A 16,881-nucleotide genomic window follows, 5' to 3' on the forward strand; every position below is an offset into this window, starting at 1 on the left:
TATGTCCCATCAATACCTAATTTATTGAGAGTTTTTAGCATGAAGGGTTGTTGAATTTTGTCAAAGGCCTTTTCTGCATCTATTGAGATAATCATGTGGTTTTTGTCTTTGGCTCTGTTTATATGCTGGATTACATTTATTGATTTGTGTATATTGAACCAGCCTTGCATCCCAGGGATGAAGCCCACTTGATCATGGTGGATAAGCTTTTTGATGTGCTACTGGATTCGTTTTGCCAGTATTTTATTGAGGATTTTTGCATCAATGTTCATCAAGGATATCGGTCTAAAATTCTCTTTTTTGGTTGTGTCTCTGCCCGGCTTTGGTATCAGAATGATGCTGGCCTCATAAAATGAGTTAGGGAGGATTCCCTCTTTTTCTATTGATTGGAATAGTTTCAGAAGGAATGGTACCAGTTCCTCCTTGTACCTCTGGTAGAATTTGGCTGTGAATCCGTCTGGTCCTGGACTCTTTTTGGTTGGTAAGCTATTGATTATTGCCACAATTTCAGATCCTGTTATTTGTCTGTTCAGAGATTCAACTTCTTCCTGGTTTAGTCTTGGGAGAGTGTATGTGTCGAGGAATTGATCCATTTCTCCTAGATTTTCTAGTTTATTTGCATAGAGGTGTTTGTAGTATTCTCTGATGGTAGTTTGTATTTCTGTGGGATCGGTGGTGATATCCCCTTTATCATTTTTTATTGCATCTATTTGATTCTTCTCTCTTTTTTTCTTTATTAGTCTTGCTAGCGGTCTATGTATTTTGTTGATCCTTTCAAAAAACCAGCTCCTGGATTCATTAATTTTTTGAAGGGTTTTTTATGTCTTTATTTCCTTCAGTTCTGCTCTGATTTTAGTTATTTCTTGCTTTCTGCTAGCTTTTGAATGTGTTTGCTCTTGCTTTTCTAGTTCTTTTAATTTTGATGTTAGGGTGTCAATTTTGGATCTTTCCTGCTTTCTCTTGTGGGCATTTAGTGCTATAAATTTCCCTCTACACACTGCGTTGAATGCATCCCAGAGATTCTGGTATGTTGTGTCTTTGTTCTTGTTGGTTTCAAAGAACATCTTTATTTCTGCCTTCATTTCGTTATGTACCCAGTAGTCACTCAGGAGCAGGTTGTTCAGTTTCCATGTAGTTGAGCGGTTTTGAGTGAGCTTCTTAATCCTGAGTTCTAGTTTGATTGCACTGTGGTCTGAGAGATAGTTTGTTATAATTTCTGTTCTTTCACATTTGCTGAGGAGAGCTTTACTTCCAAGTATGTGGTCAATTTTGGAATAGGTGTGGTGTGGTGCTGAAAAAAATGTATATTCTGTTGATTTGGGGTGGAGAGTTCTATAGATTATTAGGTCCGCTTGGTGCAGGGCTGAGTTCAATTCTTGGGTATCCTTGTTGACTTTCTGTCTCGTTGATCTGTCTAATGTTGACAGTGGGGTGTTAAAGTCTCCCATTATTAATGTGTGGGAGTCTAAGGCTCTTTGTAGTTCGCTCAGGACTTGCTTTATGAATCTGGGTGCTCCTGTTTTGGGTGCATATATATTTAGGATAGTTAGCTCTTCTTGTTGAATTGATCCCTTTACCATTATGTAATGGCCTTCTTTGTCTCTTTTGATCTTTGTTGGTTTAAAGTCTGTTTTATCAGAAACTAGGATTGCAACCCCTGCCTTTTTTTGTTTTCCATTTGCTTGGTAGATTTTCCTCCATCCTTTTATTTTGAGCCTATGTGTGTCTCTGCACGTGAGATGGGTTTCCTGAATACAGCACACTGATGGGTCTTGACTCTTTATCCAATTTGCCAGTCTGTGTCTTTTAATTGGAGCATTTAGTCCATTTACATTTAAAGTTAATATTGTTCTGTGTGAATTTGATCCTGTCATTATGATGTTAGCTGGTTATTTTGCTCGTTAGTTGATGCAGTTTCTTCCTAGTCTCGATGGTCTTTACATTTTGGCATGATTTTGCAGCGGCTGGTACCGGTTCTTCCTTTCCAAGTTTAGTGCTTCCTTGAGGAGCTCTTTTAGGGCAGGCCTGGTGGTGACAAAATCTCTCAGCATTTGCTTGTCTGTAAAGTATTTTATTTCTTCTTCACTTATGAAGCTTAGTTTGGCTGGATATGAAATTCTGGGTTGAAAATTCTTTTCTTTAAGAATGTTGAATATTGGCCCCCACTCTCTTCTGGCTTGTAGGGTTTCTGCCGAGAGATCTGCTGTTAGTCTGATGGGCTTCCCTTTGAGGGTAAACCGATCTTTCTCTCTGGCTGCCCTTAACATTTTTTCCTTCATTTCAACTTTGGTGAATCTGACAATTATGTGTCTTGGAGTTGCTCTTCTCGAGGAGTATCTTTGTGGCTTTCTCTGTATTTCCTGAATCTGAACGTTCGCCTGCCTTGCTAGATTGGGGAAGTTCTCCTGGATAATATCCTGCAGAGTGTTTTCCACCTTGGTTCCATTCTCCCCATCACTTTCAGGTACACCAATCAGACGTAGATTTGGTCTTTTCGCATAGTCCCATATTTCTTGGAGGCTTTGCTCATTTCTTTTTATTCTTTTTTCTCTAAACTTCCCTTCTCGCTTCATTTCATTCATTTCGTCTTCCATCAGTGATACCCTTTCTTCCAGTTGATCACATCGGCTCCTGAGGCTTCTGCATTCTTCACGTAGTTCTCGAGCCTTGGTTTTCAGCTCCATCAGCTCCTTTAAGCACTTCTCTGTATTAGTTATTCTAGTTATACATTCTTCTAAATTTTTTTCAATGTTTTCAACTTCTTTGCCTTTGGTTTGAATGTCCTCCCGTAGCTCAGAGTAATTTGATTGTCTGAAGCCTTCTTCTCTCAGCTTGTCATAGTCATTCTCCGTCCAGCTTTGTTCCATTGCTGGTGAGGAACTGCGTTCCTTTGGAGGAGGAGAGGCGCTCTGCTTTTTAGAGTTTCCAGTTTTTCTGTTCTGTTTTTTCCCCATCTTTGTGGTTTTATCTACTTTTGGTCTTTGATGATGGTGATATACAGATGGGTTTTTGGTGTGGATGTCCTGTTTGTTAGTTTTCCTTCTAAAAGACAGGACCCTCAGCTGCAGGTCTGTTGGAGTACCCTGCCGTGTGAGGTGTCAGTGTGCCCCTGTTGGGGGGTGCCTCCTAGTTAGGCTGCTCGGGGGTCAGGGGTCAGGCAGCCACTTGAAGAGGCAGTCTGCCCCTTCTCAGATCTCCAGCTGCGTACTGGGAGAACCACTGCTCTCTTCAAAGCTGTCAGACAGGGACATTTAAGTCTGCAGAGGTTACTGCTGTCTTTTTGTTTGTCTGTGCCCTGCCCCCAGAGGTGGAGCCTATAGAGGCAGGCAGGCCTCCTTGAGCTGTGGTGGGCTCCACCCAGTTCGAGCTTCCAGGCTGCTTTGTTTACCTCAGCAAGCCGGGGCAATGGCGGGCGCCCCTCCCCCAGCCTCGCTGCCGCCTTGCAGTTTGATCTCAGACTGCTGTGCTAGCAAGCAGCGAGACTCCGTGCGCGTAGGACCCTCCGAGCCAGGTGCGGGATATAATCTCGTGGCACGCCGTTTTTTAAGCCGGTCGGAAAAACGCAGTATTCGGGTGGGAGTGGCCTGAGTTTCCAGGTGCCTTCCGTCACCCCTTTCTTTGACTAGGAAAGGGAACTCCCTGACCCCTTGCGCTTCCCGAGTGAGGTAATGCCTCGCCCTGCTTCGGCTCGCACACGGTGCGCGCACCCACTGACCTGCGCCCACTGTCTGGCACTCCCTAGTGAGATGAACCTGGTACCTCAGATGGAAATGCAGAAATCACCCGTCTTCTGCGTTGCTCAGGCTGGGAGCTGTAGACCGGAGCTGTTCCTATTTGGCCATCTTGGCTCCTCCCCATGTTCCAATTCTTCAGTGTCTTGAAAGTTACTGCGTAGCAGCAGGTAAGAGTTGACCTCAATCAGAGCTAGACTTTGTTTCTAATACTAAGATAGGAATCTGTTGTTAACCAATGATTATCTAAAAATGTAGCATAAAAAAGGATCATAATGTGGTTGACTCTAATTTGGGATTAAAAATGACCAGATCAAGTGGTCAGAATACAATGTATTGAATTTAACTGTACTGGTTCTTTTTGTCCTATAGAGTCATTAGAAGGCTCTAATATAGTAACAACATCTCTTTTATCTAGAGCTCACTCCTTCAGCTACTAAACCTAATGGTAGATATGGCTATGAGCAAGAGAGGCAGCCAAAATCAACAACAACAACAAACCAAAAAGCTTTTAAGAAGCAAATGCAGATGCCAAGATGTCTTCACACTATATTTCACATATTTAAGACAAATATAATGCCTCATTACCTCATATAATTTCAATGTCAGGTTATCTGGGTTTCTAGCCTGTTAGAATTTGAAATTGGAATAATAAATTGACTACTAGACAAAGGAATATTGATAATATTAAATAGATATAGCTGAAAACATGAAGAGATAAAAATAAGTATCACGTATAATAAATACTTTCACTTGTATGGAAACCTGATTCACTATCAGTGCCAGATAAACAGGGGGTCATTATATTTTGTAAAATAGCCAGGGTCTGCATATAAAGGTTGAAAATTTCCCTACACACTTAAGTGCTTAAAAATAATATTGAAGAGCCCAAATTTGGAGGCTTTATTTTCTGAGTGATTCTATAAAAGAAAAGAGAGACCATAATAACCGTTCCCTTTTTAATCATTTGCCCTTACATTTGTTTGTTTTATTTTATTTTTCATGAAAATTTTGATGTCTCTTGTCTCCTTGCTCTCTTCTCTTCAGAGAGCCATTTAATGTCTGTCAGATGTCATGTTACATGTTATAATAACACCACATGATTATATATAACACCATAAAACATATGTGTGTGACAGCTAGTCATAACCATGCCAATGATGATGATCAGATTCGATTATACATTTTTAAAAGTCTATATGACATTTACATCATAGGCTACTTCTGTGCTCATCTCTGTGGTGGTAATTTTTAAAATCATCTTTCTTTTTTCTTTTCTTTCAAATTAACCATTGCATGGAAAAAAAGATGATATCAAGCAAAAATTATGTTTGATGAACTTAGAGATACATTTTTTCAATCTCAATATTTTTGTATTAAACATTTGCAGTCATTGCATAAATTTTAGGCCATCTAAATTATTTGTAAGCATAAAGTAATGATTATCAAGCATGTTATTTTAGAAAAATTGCAAGAAATAATTTAGAAAGGAAGTGCAAATCTAATATTGTATGGAGGAGTAAATCAAAACAAGACTACATATGTTAAACTAGGAAAATATTATTGAACAAAATGAAAAAATATCTATGAAGAACGAAATAGAAGAAAAAATTGTTCCTGGAAAAAATGAAAAAGTAGAGGAATTTTTAAAAGCTGCCCATTTTAATGACCTGATAACAGGGAAGAAAGTGGAGTTATATGTGAGTTGATTTGCTGCAGTCGCATGAGAACCACATTTTGTCTCAGAACTGCTGCATGTGGATCTGTGGAATGACTTTAGGAGGAATCCTAAGTGACTAAATTTCATGCAACAATCATTATTGTGGGCCTTTTTAAGTGACGCCCCTGTGTCTTTCTAGATTCTTATGTTTTTAACAACTTTTACATTTTTCATGTGTTTCATAAAAAAACTCATAATAAAGATTTTACCCAATTGTAGCAGAAAGCCTTAAACAGAGCTGAAATACCTCAGTCATTTTCTTTTGATGTCTCTCAGAAGTTAGCTAAATTAAAGCCACTCATAATGTTACACTATAAGAACTTAAAATGGAGGACAAAATGCTTAATATTCCAAGCATGACCCAAATACTAAATACAAAGAGATCTGACAGAAAAGACTTTTGCTGAACTCTATGGAGAGCTATAATTGAGAAGAAAAAACCCAATAAATAAATAAAGTAAAAAAATAAAACCTCAAACTAAACCAACCATAAAAAATTCAGTGGTTACCTAACTTATACTTCATGTCATTTTGTTTCATGCTAAAGCAATGGCTAGCTAATTAGGATTTTTAAATAAAACTGTGTGATGCTTTTTTTTTTAATGCTTTGCAACATCTTAGTCAGGTATCTGCAAATACTATTCGTGTCAATTGTCTAAGAGAAAAATATAGACTAATTAAAATGCTAATCTTTAGTAAACACATAAGCACTTGCATGAAAATTAAACACTTGTGTTGCTAATTCATGAATACATGCTCAGACATCAGGAACGCTGCAACTAGTGTGAACTTCAGTCTTGGGCTTAACAGCCTCGTCTACATGTCAAATCCACTTCAGGGCTGAGAGTATCCACCATTGAAATCACCCAGTGTGCCTTCTCACAAGAGTATCTAAGGAGAAAAGAAAAGTGATGTGCACTTTGAGAAGATTATTTAAAGCCTGCAGATTCATTAGGGGAGAACTTAATTGTGATAGAATCTATAATCCTTTCAGTTCATCCCATAAATAATAACAGTCTGAACTCTATTGAATCACATGGCCTCTTTTGCAAAAACCTATAGAAGAGAGTCCTCAAAACTGAATAGATGGAATTGAATGGACCTGATAAGTGGGAACTAGAATTTGATGGACAGCCTTTCACCTCTAGGTTATTGGTTTGTATCTGACCCAGGTGATGAAAAGTCATTGTTCTACAATGGCTGTTTAGTAGTTTTCTGTGTAATGAGCTGTTGGCTTCAGTCCGTTCCTCAGTGGACAGGTGTCTGATCGCATTCCCAAATCACCACTCCACTTGTCAGTCACATTTGAGGTCAAGGGCTAAATAGGAACTGAGGCCAAAATACTTTCTCATTCTGATAAGTACAGACCTTCCTTTGTTGGTTGACTTGGTTGAAAAACAAAAACTGCCTTTGTCACTGTTCATGCTCTGCCTATATGCTATGTAAGAAGATTTTATTGTTTAGGACTTCTATCGTAATGAAAAATTATTAGTTTCTTGAATGTACATGTTTTTATTGTGACATATCATGAAAAGAGAGATGCCTAAATACACTCTCAGTCCCAAAGGACATTAAAATTTAAATTTATTAATCTAACTGTAAGAGAAATATGTCATACTGAGAAAGCATTGGCATCTAGTTTTAATTCACTGACACAGAAGAATTGTGATATAGGCTCCAAATTCTCAGTAGTAAAACTGGCAATTAGAAGATAGACAGCAGCTGAACATTATATGATCTTTCTGTCTGGAAGAACAGCTCTCTTTGAGGTGGGAGGTAGAAGAAGACATGTAGAAAAGACTCTGTATTTAATGCCTTCTGAAAAAGTGGGTATAAGCTGCTTCTGATAAAGTGGGTATAAGCTGCTTTAGTTTAAACTTGGTTTAAATACTTTTGTTTCTATATTGTCCACCATTATACAAATGTGGATTTATATTTGTTAGCATTTCTGGAAAAGTTTGTGGCTTGGATTGATAGGTCAAGGCCAGAAGCCGGAGAACTCAGTTGTTTTAACCCACTGGATGTTTCAGACAAAGATGTGTTTTAAGTAAGAGTCATGCAGCTCTTGTTCACTGGCTTCTGTAGCTCTGGTCTTTACTCACTTAAGAAAAATAGTACCAACTTGGGTCATCTTATTGTCTGTCCTGGTGGGGTTTATTGCTAAATACATTTCTAACTTATTAAAAGTAACTGGATTGAATGACAAACTTTAAATCAATCTTAATTATCATGTGTCTCATAGTTCATTTTTAAGCTTGAATCTATGTGATTAAAAATTACTAGCTAGCTCATTACACTGTTTCTTCTACTCATTGATCTCATAGCAAACATTCTATTGCTACAGTCCTTAGAAACTGAAAAAAATGATAAAATACTAGGAATCCTAAGGTTTGACATGAAACCAAGGGCTGTATTATTTCTTGAGAGATATATTTTCATACCTATGCCCAGTTTTCTTGCCTCACTTTTATATTTATTTCTTTTAGGCCTGTTGAGAAAATGATGCATTTGTTCAAGTTTTTGAAAAAACAAGTGGTAAAAACACTTGTTATTGGTAAAAACAAGTGGCAAGAATTTCCATGGGACTATCTGTAGACAAATTTCAATTGGTGTTTTCTCTTTATCCTCATAATATTTATGTAATTAGTAAACTTGAAGGGTAAAAATTTGACTTGAACTGTGACGATACCTAAATAGTTAATTTTTCTTTCCTTAGAAAATGAGCTTTATTAATGTAAATAGCTACTGAACTTTTTGAAACTTTAGAAATACCATAAATATTTATTGAATGCCAACCAGGTAAGAATAAGTGAGGGCCAAGAGTCTTAGAAAAAACACTTTAATAATTTTACTCTAAAAGGCAGTCAGGGTTGATATGATTTGGCTCTGTGTCCCCAACCAAATCTCATCTCAAACTGTAATTCCCATGTGTCAAGGGAGGGAGGTAATTGGATCATGGAGGCAGTTTCCCCTATGCTACTCTCATGAGAGTGAATGAGTTCTCATGAGATCTGATGGTTTTATAAATGTTTGACAGTTCCTACTTCAGAAGCTTTCTTTCCTGCCAACTTGTGAAGAAGGTGCTTGCTTCCCCTTCTGTCATGACTGTAAGTTTCCTGAGGCCTCCTCAGCCATGTGGAACGGTGAGTCAATTAAACTTCTTTCCTTTATAAATTACTCAGTTTGGGGTATTTCTTTATAGCAGTGTGGAAATGGACTAATAAAAGATTATTTGTATTATATTCCCCTTCTTCAGTGAGATTGTAAGAAAACAATGAGTACCCCTTTGTATTGGGTGGGAGGTTCCTGAAGCAAGAGGTAGACTATTTTGTCTTTAGAAATTCCTACTGGACTTGAGGGATTGCTTTCTAAACCCTGACACATGGAGAATCATATGTCGTGTTATCCATATTTAACCTGTTTATTCATATTGCTCTTGTCAGTATGTAGTCTGACCAGTCAACACCTGCCTGATTTGGAAGGGTTTAATTCTTAGTGCTTTTCTCATGCTTGTTAAATGATGCTTACTGAAGTCAACATAGCTTCAGGCCCACAATGCAGGATGCTGATGATGGAGTGTGTTAAGCAATGCTGCCCACATTTCTAGTGCCCCGTTAGTATTTGTCTTCCTATCTTATATCAGATGCTCTACCTAAAGATGTTAATCTTCAGAACAATAAGCAAGTTGAGTTCATATTCCTCCAGTTTTACTTAAAAATCATGTTGGATACCTGTGGTATTAAGTAACTGTGTGTAAGGTGAAGGCTTTGGGCAGGTGGTAGAGGCAGCTTGTGGCAGCCCCTTTCCCCCTGCTCAGAATCAGTGCTGCTTATTAACAGGAGATGGGTGCTGCAATGGAGGACTTGAGTGGGAGCCTACACGATTATCAAAGGTGTGGCATGCATGTGTGCTTATGTGTGCATGTGTGTGTGTGTGCGCACATGGTGTTTTAAACACAACTGTATTCAGTTAATCACATTGGTGGGAAACAAGTCTTGTGGTGGCATTGGTAGGTTTGCAGCAAGTTATTCAGTCTGGCAACTATTGCAAATTAGGGCCTTATTCAGGAAGGGATATCAGTTTAAGAGTAGACAGAACACACTTACTGAGGTTAATTCAGACCTTCTTTGAATGGGGTACATTTTCTTAGAAGCAGCCACAAAGATAAATGCATCACGTGAACCTCGGAACCGAACTGCTGAATGAAGATATTGGAGGACTGGAGCTATTCATTTCCATTTACAGAATCCAAATTGCTGAAAAGTCATGGGAAGGCAGGAAAGAGACTTCTTGTTTTTTAAAATGCTCCCTGGCATTTGTCTGCCTGCGTCATCCAATGTAGTATCTCATTCTGCTGCCACCCGGAGTCCCATTCACTGGTTTGTTTAACCTCAAAGTGGGAAAGTAACTAACACAAATACATTCATTGTCCATGCTCTAATAGAATTAAGGTTCCCAATACACTGCCTGCATTTGAATGAGGTTTGTTACACACTGGCTTTTATGGTCACACCCTTTTCCCTTGATGGTTCTTAAGAATGGTAGAAGCAGGAGACCAGAAATTTTGTAAGCTCATAAATATGAAGCACACTGTGCTTAAATAACGCCAGGGTGGTGATACAAATGGACCAATGCCAGGAAGCTCAAAGTTAAAGCTAACAATTCATCCTTACATCACTATGAATAAGAAGGGAGGAAAAAGGGGCACTGTGTTAGTTATGGTTGTGCTGCCAGCAGATTGGGATAGCTCTAATGGGCCAGTGTGGCACAGAGCTTTGAATTGCACAGTGTTTACCCAGAAGACAGGAAGTAGGTCTATTCTGCTTCAGAAAGGCCAGCTCAATAAATTAGGGAATTACATAATATTGTTTATTTCACACTGTACATTATCAACTTGACTGTAAGCATTTAGAAATAAATCTATATCTAGTATCTTGCCAGTTGGTGGCAAAGACTGGTACAGGACACTTAAAACAGAAGCGGTTATTATGGGACTGTGTGGGCAGGACCATGGCATTACATTTGTGGTGGTAAAGAAGCAAATATTTATCTTTTTTTAACACTAAGGTGAGAGGAAGATGAACGTTCTTTAATTAATAATTACTGAACAAGTAACTTTCTAAAATACAATCAATCACTTTTAAAAATAAAATAAATTACATGTCATTTTCTGCTTGATATATAATTGCATTTGATTTGTCTTGTTCTTAATATATGCATTTTATTTTCATAATCTTTAACTCCATATTTTATATAAACTAAATTTCTTAAAACTCCACATTGCTATGCTCTGCCTTACCTTATTTTTCTTTCTTCTGCAATGGATTTTAGTGCCAACCCAAATTCTTCAATGCCTTAGGTAACCCATGGTTGCAGGCAATGCCCCTTTGGCAGCCACTTTAGTTCTTTTGGGTACTAGATTCTCTTCGGAGCCAATTAAGCCTGAAGAATGCCTGAATCCTTGAATAGCTGTACTCAAAAGGCAGTACACATAGAGATATCCTCTTGGAAGTGTATTCTTTTTCCCAGCAGGTTTTAAAATATAATAATAATAATGAAGACACTGCTACTGCTGCTACCACAACCAGCTAATAGTAGTTTACTCCATTCTCCCTATGTGTTGGGCACCGTGCTAAGTGCTCTTTGTGAGTTATCTTATTTAACCTTCATAAAAAACTCTGTGGAATAGGTCCTATTACTAATCTCATTGTATCAGTTAGAAATGCTTACAGCTGCAAGTAACTGAGAGCTCAACTTAGAATAGCAGAATAAATTAAACATAGGTGCTTTTTTTTTTAACATAAAAAGAAGTTTTGAGATAGGCAATTATGGATAGTTACTCTGTGTCTCAGTGATGTCAGGGCCAGTATATTTGGGATTCTCCAGGCGTTTCCCTCAAATTGCAAAATGATTGCCACAATTTAAGACATCTCTTCTGCATTCAAAGCAAGAAGATAAAGAGGTAGAGCTATCTACCTCTGTCTCTTCTAGAGGCAGCAAAGGGTTTCTTAGTGTCTCCTACCAGAGATATATCTCACTAGCCGTAATGATTCCATATGGACAGCATTATATCCTAGCTGGAAAGTAAGTGGCTAACTCTTTCACCTTCTATTGGTGTAGCCAGACTAAGTATTTGTTATTCCTACATAGAGATAAGGATAACAGGGCACAGATAGGCTAATTGCCTAATTTTAAGGAGCTGTGAGTGGCAGTACCAGGATTTGAACTCAGGCTGTGTGATTCCAGAGCCCACATTCTTAATCAGGATGACACCTGGTTTTCTCCATTTCTTTAGTTCATTTTTTCCCCATATGGTGATGTGGCAACCAGAGGGAATACTTAAAATAAAGTAGTTCTCATATAATTTGAATCTACAGGACTGTTTCAATATCAGTTTAATTTATACAGCCCTCATTTGCCACCGTATTGCTAAAGATGGAAATCTCCAAAGCATATTATCTAACTGTATTTAAACAGGCTATCATCTTGTCACTTACATGTGTTACTGAATAATCTCACCACTTATGGACAAATACTATTATTTTAAGAGCTTTAATTCCTCTTATTTTTTACACTGAGAACTGAGCATGCCCAAGTATGCTTTGAAACCTGTAATTAGGATACAAACTGTCTTATTGCCAAGCAATTCTTCCTTCCTCTCACCACAAACTCCATAATAGTTTTCTATTGCAGATAATTGTCGGAGATATTAGCGTATTTTTTCTTAATTAAAAAAATAGCATTAGAGCTTCCTCTCACTTTTAAGGTCCCTTGGTTATAAATTTGTTAGTTGTTTTATTTGATTAGCAGTTAGCTGTAATTACAGACATTTTGGGGATATCTGCATATCTTTCCAAAATGTAAGGAAGCTAGAAGATACACAGGGGTCCACTTGCTAAAAAATAAAGCAACAGGGAAGGGCTTGTTCCAGTTCTCATTGCCATTCTTTTCCCTGGGAGTTACTAGTGAATAGAGCAGGTATAATACCTAGCAATGCCACATATATTATACACTGGTTTTATTTGGTTCATAATAAAGGTGATGCATTCCAATTCCAAAATGGATGAGACTTACATAAAGTCTAAAAAAAATCGACAACTTTACACCGTGAAGGTCCTAGAATATGTAAACATAAAATATGTAATCTATCTTTGATTTGCGCCATAATGCTCCTTTGCTTTGAAATCATGGCTATATTACCAAACTGACAGTTTTAATGGAAAAAGTGGCTTTCAAAAGCTGCTGTTGAAAACACACTGCATAATTCTCCAAGTCGTGAATATTTTACTACCAACATATGCAAGAAGGCAGTGAAAACACACTGGCATTTTATTCCCTGCGAGCTGGAATGGAAAACATTCACTGGTGTTAAAACTGCATATTTGTAATATATGAAAATTCTTAAATACCTATATATGTACACTGTTGTTACTGGCAGGAACACCACTTCATAGAGTCATTTGGAAGACAATAAATGTGTATATTTTCATTTGTAATTTTCTCATTCAGCAAATGTCCATCAGGGGCCCATTGTATGTCAGGCACTGTACTAGGCTCAATATGAAGATGAACAGGGAAAATCCCCCACGACTGCTATCAGTGAATTCAGTCTAGTGGAGGTGTGTCATGTAGAAGGCTCTGGGTGAATGCTGTGGAGGCACTTAGGGAAGGCTGGAACTCATAGGCAGGGAAGTCAAGTGCAAAGTTCCTTGAGTTTCTTGCAGCCTGTGGAGGGTATGTTTGGGCCAGAGAACAGTTGATGGCCCTGTTTGGCTGTGTACCAGCTGATAGACCCTGCCCTTCTGTGGCTTTTGTGGCCAAGACAGTGTTAGTTGGGGGACTGAGAGGTAATAATTTTCCTATCAGTGCCAAGTCTGAGCATCAGTGCTAGCTGTTTTTAGAAGTGATGAGAAATGCTAGTTCCCTACACGGAGACCTGGGACCCCTGGTTCCTTAGGAAGTCAAGGTAGGGTACAGCCCATTTTTCGCAAGGGAACTATTGGCCATGCTTCCCCCTAGCTCACTGACAGGCCACCAAGGATAAACCTTGATTGGATCTTGGATTAAAGTAAAAAAAAAAAAAAGAAAGCTATAAATAACATTTTGAGGATAATTTGGGATATTTAAATATGAGCTCTATGCTAGATGACATTATTTGTTTAATTTTAAATTTCTTTGGGTGTGGTAATTGTATTGTTGCTAATAGGAGACTGTTGAGGTACTTAGGGGTACCCCATGATACTTAGGGGTATCATGATACTGGCAACTGATTTTTCAGATGGTTCAGGAAAAAATGTGTGTGTGTGTGTGTGTGTGTGTGTGCGCATGTGTTCATGTACTTGTGTGGTGAGAGACAGATAGAACAAGTGTGCCAAACTGATAACAAATTACTGAATTTAGGTGAAAGAAATGTAATTTTTTTCTTCATATGGCTTTCTCCCCGCATCTCTGTGTGTCATCTTCTCTTTTTTAAAGTTTCATATTATTGTAATTGGCATATAATAACTTTACATATTTATGAGGTACAATTTAATGCTTTGATACATGTATACATAATGATCAAATCAGGGCAATTAACCTCAAATATTTATCATTTCTTTGTGGTGAGAACATTCAAAATCATCTCTTCTAGCTATTTTGAAATATGCAATACATTATGGCTAGCTATAGTCAGCCTGCTGTGCAACAGAACATCAGAATTTATTTCTCCACTGACTAACTTTTCCTGTTCCTTTCATCTTACCTTGTCTCCCCAGCCTCTGGTCACCACTATTCCACTCTACTTCTACGAGTAACTTTTTTAGATGTCACATGATTGAGATCATGTGGAATTTGTCTTTCTGTGTCTGGCTTACTTCATTTACCAAATGTCTTCCAGGTTCATCTATGTTCTTAAAAATGACAGGATTTTCTTTTTTTTAATTGCTGAATAATATTCTTTTGTATAAATATTTCATATTTTATTTTTGCATTTAATTGTTGTTGAGTATTTTGGTTGATTCAGTATCTTCACTATTGTAAATAATGCTGCAATAAACACCAGAATGCAGATATCTCTTTAATGTACTGACTTCATTTCCTTTGGATATATACCCAGTAGTGGGGTTTCTGGATCATATGGTGGTTTTATTTTTAATTTTTTGAGAAACCTGCATATTGTTTTCTACAATGGCTGCACTAATTTACATTTCTACCAACACTATGTAAGGGTCTCTTTTTCTCCACATTTTTGCCAACACTTGTTATCTTTTGTCTTTTTGATAATAGCCATTCTAACTGGAGGAAGGTGTATCTCATTGTGGTTTTAATTTGCTTTTCCCTGATGATTAGTGATGTTGAGCATTTTAAAATATATTTGTTGGCCATTTGTATGTCTTCTTTTGGAAATGTCTATTGAGGTAGTTTGCCCATTTTTTAATCAGATTATTTTTTGTTGTTGTTTTGCTATTGAATTGAGTACCTTATAAATTCTTGACATTAACCTCTTATCAGATGTGTAGTTTGCAATTATTCTTTCCAATTAGGTAAGTTGTCTCTACATTCTGTTGATTATTTTCTTTGCTGTGTAGAAACTTTTCAGTATGATGTAATTACATTAGTCTATTTTTGCTTTTACTGCCTTGGCTTTTGAGGTTTTATCCATAAAGTCTTTGTCCAGAATGATGTCATGAAACATTTATCCTATGTCTTCTTCTAATAGTTTCATAGCTTTCAGTCATATATTTAAGTCTGTAATCCATTTTGAGTACAGAACTTTTTTAAAATAAGATTTTATAGCTTTGTATCCAGAAAATTCATAAACAATGACAATATATGTGCCCTAATTAGGACAGTTTGCACAGAAATTTGGTGGCTAAGTTTGGCCCACTGTTGAAAAAGACAGAATTGTGTAATTCAAATGTGTTTATGAAATTAAAAAACTCTTAGATACCATTGTAACAACTATATTACAATCTCTTAGCTAAATGAGTAGTTACTGAACAAAGTACACAATAAAGGAATTAATATATTTTCCAATTATTCTTCCAGCCTAGGCATATCAGTCAGATTTCTGATATTTGATCTATAAAAATAGATGCAGAAATAGATATGGACTTAGAGGGAAAAAAATATTCAATTGGGTTTGGACAAAAGTTCATCCCCTACTGTCTCCCTAGCCCCTATTACTACTTTTTATGGGAATGCCTCCTGTTTTATTATACAATATATGTCAGTATATCTAGATGTTGATTAGGTTATCAAACTTTTGAATTTCCATCTCACTCTTACTTCCTGCTGTCTCTTTCAGTGTCCATTAACTTCTTGACAACATTGCAGGAGGGAGAAGAATTAAGAGTACTATAGACTGAATTCCTCCCACCCTGCCAAAATCCATAGGTTACAACTCTAACCTGCAATAGCTTTGAATGTGACTGTATGTGGAAATAGGGACTTTAAAGAGGTAATTAAGGTTAAATGAGGTCATAATATAACCAAAAACGAAAGCTGCAGACCAATATCCCTGATGAAGATAGATGCAAAAATCGTCAATAAAATACTAGTGAACAGAATCGAACAGCACATCAAAAAGATAATACATCATGATCAAGTGGGTTTTATCCCAGGGATGGAGGGATGGTTTAACATACACAAGTCAATAAATGTTGATATGCCACATTAACAGAATTAAAAACAAAAACCATATAATCATCTCAATAGACGCAGAAAAAGCATTTGATAAAATCCATCATCTTTTTTTTTTTTTTTTTTTTAAGGCGGAATCTCGCTCTGTCACCCAGGCTGGAGTGCAGTGGCGCGATCTCGGCTCACTGCAAGCTCCTCCTCCCGGGTTCACACCATTCTCCTGCCTCAGCCTCCCGAGTAGCTGGGACTACAGACACCCGCCACCACGCCTGGCTAATTTTTTGTATTTTTAGTGGAGACAGGGTTTCACCATGTTAGCCAGGATGGTCTCGATCTCCTGAGCTTGTGATCCGCCCTCCTCGGCCTTCCAAAGTGCTGGGATTACAGGCGTGAGCCACCGCGCCTGGCCCATCATCCCTTTATGATAAAAACCCTCAACATAATAAGCATAGAAGGGACCTACTTCAAAATAATAAAAGCTACATATGACAAACACACAGCCAACATCACACTGAATGGGGAAAGCCTGAAAACATTCCCCCTGAGAACTGGAACAAGACAAAGCTCCCCATTTTCACTACTTCTATCCAACACGGTACTGGAAGTCCCAGACAGAGCAATCAGGCAAGAGAAAGAAATAAAGAGCATCCAGATTGGAAAAGGGGAAGTCAAACTGTCGCTGTTCACTGATGATATGATTGTACACTTAGTAAACCCTAAAGACTCCTTCAAAAGGTTCCTAGATATCATTAAAGAATTCAGTAAAATCTCAGGTTACAAAATCAATGTACACAAATCAGTAGCACT

The 16,881-nt window shown here is 37.7% G+C and overlaps 1 long non-coding RNA gene across 1 annotated transcript in view; it reads left to right on the plus strand.

Moving 5' to 3' along the window:
- The first annotated feature begins 3,151 nt into the window (after window positions 1-3,151).
- Window positions 3,152-16,881, plus strand: part of LOC107974628 (uncharacterized) — a 194,422-nt gene continuing 180,692 nt past the window's right edge. Inside the window, exons 1-2 of the long non-coding RNA XR_008547923.2 lie at window positions 3,152-3,901; window positions 8,489-8,594. This is a non-coding gene — a long non-coding RNA (uncharacterized LOC107974628). The remainder of the gene's footprint in view (window positions 3,902-8,488; window positions 8,595-16,881) is intronic.

The sequence above is a fragment of the Pan troglodytes genome, chromosome 4 (genome assembly GCF_028858775.2).
Source record: "Pan troglodytes isolate AG18354 chromosome 4, NHGRI_mPanTro3-v2.0_pri, whole genome shotgun sequence".
Taxonomy (NCBI): Eukaryota; Metazoa; Chordata; class Mammalia; order Primates; family Hominidae; genus Pan; species Pan troglodytes.